The sequence below is a fragment of the Amblyomma mixtum genome, chromosome 10 (assembly GCF_055824585.1).
Source record: "Amblyomma mixtum isolate Tamu chromosome 10, ASM5582458v1, whole genome shotgun sequence".
NCBI lineage: Eukaryota > Metazoa > Arthropoda > Arachnida > Ixodida > Ixodidae > Amblyomma > Amblyomma mixtum.
The window spans coordinates 181,146,409-181,153,784 of record NC_143021.1 but is presented as its reverse complement, the minus strand read 5'-3'; positions in this window follow the sequence as shown (position 1 = coordinate 181,153,784).

Sequence of the window (7,376 nt, the reverse complement as noted above, 5' to 3'; positions counted from 1 at the left end):
AAAGCTAATATAATCTCATTCAACACTGCGAAGCGGAGAGTGAAGGCGATAAAAAAAATTATGGGGCCGCTTAACGCAACTTAAGCGGGCGATGCGATAGCGCTGTGTTCTGGGTCGGGTCCAATACGCACGAATAGAAGTTGATGAAGACGGCGACATCCGAAGCACAGAGATTGGCAAGCATGTGCAGGGCAGATCGGCACATGAGACTGCCAGTTGAACACGCGGGATGTATAGATGCGGCGATGGCGTACTGGTCTAATGCAGGGGCTACTGAAGCAGTACTGTAAGTGCCGCCGTCGGTTCGAAATGGAATTTTTTTTGTCTGTTTATCACATCCACATCCCCCCCTGACACACTGACGCCCTCGCCCAGCTTGTCCTCTCGTAGAGTGATGTCGACACTGCCGCAGCATCCCAGCTCCTTCGGAGTGATGGATTTTGAAATTTCACTCAATCCTGTGATTGGTTCTTTGATGTCACATGACGTTGATGATGTCAAAACTCTGTCGACCAATCACTGGATTTCGTGACAGAGGACGCCAGGTTTTTGCCTCGAAGACAGCTTAACCGCTATCGCATAATAGACACAAGTAGCACTAAGTTTAATGAAAGCATTTAGCGCATGCAACATGGGATATAGGAAAGTTGTCGAGCGCCGTTAAAATAGTCCAACCGAGGTTCTTCCGACGAGGGGACACGTGTGCGAAAAGTGAATGCGATTCACTGCGACGCACCGTTGCGAACGGCACCGCAACGACCGATCGCAGCTCGCCGCCTGCGTTCAACCGGAAACATGGCAACGACGGACCGAGCGCGCCGTGTCGCATCGACAAGCTACAACAGCCAATGGACGCGCGGCGAGCGTCACTGCCATGATGACACTAAGAGAGCAGACACTAAGCTAAATCTAGCCCCAGGAACTGCGTAATCGGTTGTTTTTATGCCATCCGTTTAGTGGCGCTACCACAGCCGGCGCGCGCGTGGGTACCCCATGCGCGCTGGCGACGGGGCAGACTAGGGGCAGACGAAGGAGGACCAGACCAGGGTTGCCGCTGGTGGCCACATTGCACCAGTTGGGTACTTTACAACCCCATCTAGCGATGAAAATTTCAGGTTGTCTCCCTGGCCACTATTAAGTATTATTTTGGCGCGCCATTTCTTTTAGTAACTGCATGTATATACGCTAGCAAGCAAGCGTAAAAATGACCAATTATTTTTTAGCTTTGCTCTCGTGATGGCCAATGCGCCCACGCGTCCTCCCTGTCCGGGAGGGGGGCGGGGGGGGGGGGGGGGGGGTGATGTCGACGGCAGATGTGAATAGCAAACTTGGAGAGCACCTTCAGAAACCCCCAATCTCTTTATTTGCGATAAAGAAAGCCTCACGTGTACCTTTTTTCGAAGCTCGAAAGAAAGTCCGCTAAATAAAAAAAAAATCACGCGACTTGCGCATTCGTGCGCCACTATTGTACTGCTCTCAATCCTGGCTTGACTGAACGAAATCAGCTGCTGGTATGGCGCGACGGCCCCATTGCTCCGGCAGGTCGGTATGTCGACGGTGGTTGGGGCGCCCGCGCGAGCCAGACTGCAGGCGTGACGGCGCAAGTGGCGCCGCAAGGCCTGCTGAATCTGCTGAATCGGCCGGCATGTTAACCGGCAACTACTGGTGTTGTTGCTTTTCGCTATGACTTACCTTGCTTCGACGATAAAGTTTAAGCTGCCATTCAGCCTAGTTATTGAGATACGCTCTCGATTCTGGAGCACTCGAGCCTAATGGGACTTCAAGCTGCACTGCTACCATCTGCAACTGCCCGAAACGTAACACAAACGCTTGAAACGAAAGAAAAATAGATTTGGAGCTTTGTCGCGATGTTTTATGAACTTAAATGACGTAACACAAGAGTTTATATTAAATTTACACGTTTTTTTTTAACATTAGACGTCATGTGATGAAAAATATTCTTGCTCGAACGGTTTGTAGTCAACATTGCCTTGACTAGACGGCGCCACTGTTTTGCGTTTCTTGTTTCACTTTATTTCAATTTCTGGACTATTTTTGATGGTGAAAATAAGCGCTGTTGTATAACTGATTTAAAAGACTCACAAATATTATATTTTGACATGTTAGCGGCAATGGCGACCATTAGAATGACCTTTCGCCGCCATGTCAAGCAGATAGCGTTTAACGTTTTCAGAACTCTATGTTAAAACTGTCTGTGGGGATAAGTTGCTTGCGGCATGCTAACGCATTTTAAGAACGCTATACTCGAACTCTCTATTGTTTTTCTCAAACTGCGCTACATTTCAAGCAGTTCCGCTGAGCGCTCCGGCCGCCTGGACCGGCGTCAGGAACTGCTCATTTGGCTTCGGCCTGCCGGCATGTGTGACGAAGTAGTTTCGCATTGACTCTGATACTGGGACGCAACGCTTTTTGTCGTTTCTGACAGCGGCAACGTGAACAAAAATTACCTCTGTCAAACTATACGCTGTATTGTAGCAGCTTAGACAGGGCACGTCGGCCCCACCGGTCGGTGCCGAAACTACGCAGTTAGCAAATGCGCGCCATGGCATGCCTGCCGTTTCGACGCGGGTGTTTTGTGACCCCAATAATGCAAAATTTGTTTCAATTGATTGTTGGTCAACATGTAAAATAAGGGTAAACGTGTCGAACGTAAGCTGTCCGTGTGTACGGGAGTGCGCTTTTTAAAAAAGACTACCGGAGAAAAGGTGACGCTTTACCATTCACATGACCCATATTGTCTAGATGATTGCTGGTACAACAGTAGGGAAGAAAAAGTACCCTTATACTTTATTAAAAACGGAAGAACACTGTTTCCAGATACAAACTCTCAATGCACACACAGTCTATATCACACAAGGTTAGAAATGGAAGCTTGTCTCGCACTGAGGACTTAGTTGATCGCGTTATGTCCTTTCTTCGTATGGCAGATTTGATCTGCTAAAGACCCTGGAGATTGGTGCTTTTTTTCCTGCTCTGTCTTTTTAAAATCGATGTCTATTAACTGTTCCTATACTCCTTGCTTGCTCAGGTCATGAGCACTCCGCTGTGGCCATTGCCTGTTCGCTGACTCTGCGATACTGCAGTCGCTGGCTAATGAGTCTTAAGCTTCTTCGGCGCTTGGCGAACAAGGCATTTTTGTCGTCGTTTCATTTCTTGGTGCTGGCCCCTGTTTTTGCGTCCTTATCGGAAGGTGGAGATTTTTTTGTCCAAGATCTCTGTGTTATAGTAATACGTCCTTCAATCCTGCGCATATTAATGGTGTTTTATTGCAAACACCACACAATCTCGAGGCTATAGTGGAATTCCCTCAGCGGAAGAAAACTAGCGAAGAAGTAGAATTTTTTGCAATTTAGTAGTTTTTAGCATCTATAGATAACATCCTTAAGTACCATGTTAAGGCGATGGTTGATCTTGCTTCGGCGAAAAAGTGTGGCAAATGTATTACCGCTTTCTTTGTACAGGGTCGATTCTGGTCGCTTCTTCACTTCATACTTTGACAAAACTGCTTCTCATTAATATAATAATATATTTTGTGCTTTTTATGTAATAATAACGACAAAAAAGAAGTCAAAACACGTGGGTATGTGCCATTCTGTCATAGGCTACAATAACAACAACAACATCATCATCGCACCCTAACAGACATCTGTATGGGACAAATAACAACCAAGGACATGTAGCAAGTGAAGGCGGGCTAGTTGGTGGCTGACAATGGAGTGCATATTTCAACCGCGCAAAACTACGTGGTCTCTTCGTCCTGCGTCGTTTTGCGCGGTGGCAATATGCACTCCACGAGGGCCGGGCTGAATGGTGGAAGAAAAAGATAAGGACACCAAGGCGCGCGGCAGCTAGCGGACAGATTACACCGTTCACAGCTCTGTTAGCTGCTTCCAGGACCGACGTTGCTACAAGGTGTACAGTGTACCAGACACCACGACAGCCGGATCCACAGTGAGTTGGTGCTGCAGAAGGCGCTGTAAGGCGTTGAGCTGCTGCAAGGATTTCTCTCGAGACAGGCCCACTGCCTCGGTATTGTGGAGGGTGGACGTCTTGAGAACGCGCCTCTTATGTGGACACGAGCAAAGAAAGCCCTGCATGTCGAGCAGCAGCATTTGGCTGAGGCGGGCGTGACCATCAGTGCAGTGCACATTGCACTTCGTGCTCACTTTGTTGACCATTCCAGGTGTCTGCTGGAACAGAGAGTGAGCGGAGCCATGGCGGAATCAACGGCAGCTCTTTGGATATCGGATGGCGAGGTAAAAAGAAAATCGCTGGTGCTGACCTTCAAACTGTGTTGCGAGAGATCGGTAGCTTTTCGAATGCAGTAGCGCCTACTATCAGTGAAATCGAAACGATGGGAAGACATCACGTGTCTAGTGGCATTGTATGTTACTAAAAGTTTGAAGTATTGTTCGTTAAAGCTCTGACCGCTGCAATGAACAGCATCAGGAGAGTAAGCGAAATCGGTAATTTAACTAACAGCGGCGCAAGCAGACATCAGCAGCAGTGCAGCATTTTCGTAGCCAGAGCTTGAAGGAAGCCTGAGTAAAAAGCATCTGAAAAAACTCGGTAGCAGATATGTAGTTATCCATAGAGGAGCTATACGATACGAGTAAAAGGTTGTCACGTAGGGTTCCGCAGTCTCACAGCTTTAATTATAGCTGCATGCTTCAAGAGCCATTCAGAGCAGGATTCCGCGTAGTGACTGTTGGCTTTCTTCTTAGGTTCGAGGGCTAATAGAGGGGGGGGGGGGGGGGGTAAGAACCTTCGATTTCGTTGTGGTAGTACTCTGTTCAATCCCTTATTCGTATCTCTGAAAGCAGAAGCATATACGTAATAACGAAGTTGAAGGTTCCCAGCAATTACTTTGTTATAGCCGTAACTTCGTTATAGCCCGTGTTGACCGAGCTTCCATGTGGAATCGTCATTTCTCGTCATATCCATTATTACGTTATAAATCGTTTCATAATAACGAGTTTCGAACGCTATCTTGAATAGAGGGTACTGGAGTGGCAAACAAAAAGAAATATTCTAACGGTGACGTTGAAAAGCAAAAGGAGAGCAATGTGGGTTAGCGAACTAATTTTACTGACTAATTCCCTAGCGCAAAAAAAAATGCCATGAAATGTTCTTCAGCTGTCATGTAATACGAATGATACATAATCGAGTGTGTTTAAAAGTTTCAGAGTAGGTTTCAAGACAACTAAAATAGCCGAGTGCTGAAGAAAATTGAGGTGAATAGACTGGGAAGCTTGCGGAGAATAGGTTGACGAAGCTTCTGTAAGACAGGGCTATTCGAGGCCGGTGGGAGAAGCATTTGACCTGAATTGGATATTCCCTGGCTGGCGGACATAATGTTGACGAATAAAGTGTTGCATACAAGGCGCGTATAACTTGAGCACTATATTTTCGTGTTAGCAGCTTCTTTCGCATCTTGCTGAGTGCAACGATATAGATTTTTGAGAGCATTTCAGGTCAACGCACTCATGCTTTATTAGTAACAGCTCAAGATATCTACCCGCATCTAGCGGCAATGCAAAAGAAGTATGCCTCACTAAAGAAAGGTGCAATGCTGGCCAGAGCAAGAAGACTGGCGACGGGCGGTAGCCCTCGCTGGAGGCGGCAGGCAATCCAATACTTAACTGAAGGAAAGTTTAAGAAAGCTTGTTTCAGCTTACTTTATCATAACTTATTCAACCTTGATCACCATACCTTACACCACGAAAACTTCAGTTTCCATGATATACGACCTCGCCACAATCTCAGAGCCAGGGTCGGTGACCTGAGGTGTAGCTTTAGCGTGCGTAGCGCTTCTACGCTAGGAAATAAAAACTGTTTTAAATTGGTAAATTGAGTGTCTTGCGACTTTTATTGGAAAATGAAGATAAAGAACAAATGAACAAATGCGCGTGTCTTATTATATGACATACATATATAGGACTCATTAAGGCGAAGGCATTGTTTCACTATGAGTACCTCGTTATTTTCGACTTCATACCAATTGCCGAAGAACTTACGCGTCCTAGTTATGGCTGCCAAACGCCTAAACTGAGATTACATTCTAAATTTTGTACAATTTCTTTCAAAAGAAGATTGGCTAGCTTTACAGATAATTTAAGAAGGAGGAGCACCGTTGCTGATGGTTCATTTGATGTTTTGGTAAAACGCAAGTGCCAACTCATGAACTGCCCACAGCCGACTTAAATAAATGCTTCGACAATTACTGTGAAGAAATTACTAAAAAAGTGCCTACCTACCAAAGGATCCTGTCACTAGTTCCTAATATGACAAAATCCTTGAGGCTACAAAAAAACTTCTAATAGGACTGACCGCAATGCAAATGAAATTCGTATAGGTGACTGCGCATGCCAAATTAAACAAATCGGATGTCATATTTAGTAGGACATGTAATGAGAGGAATAGGCTCACGAAGTTTATGATGCCGACCATGGATACCAAGGGAAAGAAGGCGTAGCTACATAAGGCATATAATCGGGTGAGGTTATATATTGTTATGAGATTCACCGTGATCATGTGCAGGAGAGAGATGTTTTGAGACCAAGCTTGAGAGTTTTGTCTTCCATTGACAATGCCCTTGCTGATGAGAAAGACAGGTAGAGTGCGTTTTTTCGAATTCTCTCAAGAAAGGTTGGCAAGATGTTCAATTATCGCTGTCAGCCTTAGAGGTTAGCCAATTATGTCACACACGAGAGTGTTCGCCTGCATATTCACTCTTCTTCACCCACTTCCACACTGGTTCAAATAAGTAGCCAAGAGGTGGACTTCTTGTTTGCCAGCGCCTTTCACAAGAAACGTAATCGCCACGAATGGCCCATTCTCTTTTGGGGAAAGATAATTCTGCGCAAAAACAATTATGTTTTGCCAGGTACTACTTCGTTTTCAGTGCTTATCAGCAAGGTGTACCTGTACAGCCCTAAAGAGCACGTTTCTTGAATTCGACCCCACTGGGGAGGTATGGGCGACACAATAGCAATAGGAAACTGACGCCTCAATATCTGAATTTCTCACAGGCGGAAAAGCAGGTGCCAAGAGATCACAAGAATGCTTTCTTCGGTGTGTCCGGGAGGAATATATACAAGCTCGGAGTTCCCGTTACCATCTTAGTGATATGTGCTCTACTGGGACTGACTACCTTGTCCCTATCAAAGGTAAGAGCGTCCACATCTCCTGTAAAGTGCAATAGTTTTGTTATGCCGCACTAAGGCGACCACGAGGTGGCATGGAATGGACTGAAATGCTTATTTATAATGCCTTGCTCACCCTGGTCCCTATGCGACAACAAGAAATGATCGCGTTTTTGTAAGACCGCATTCAAATCGGCTGCATATGCGTTG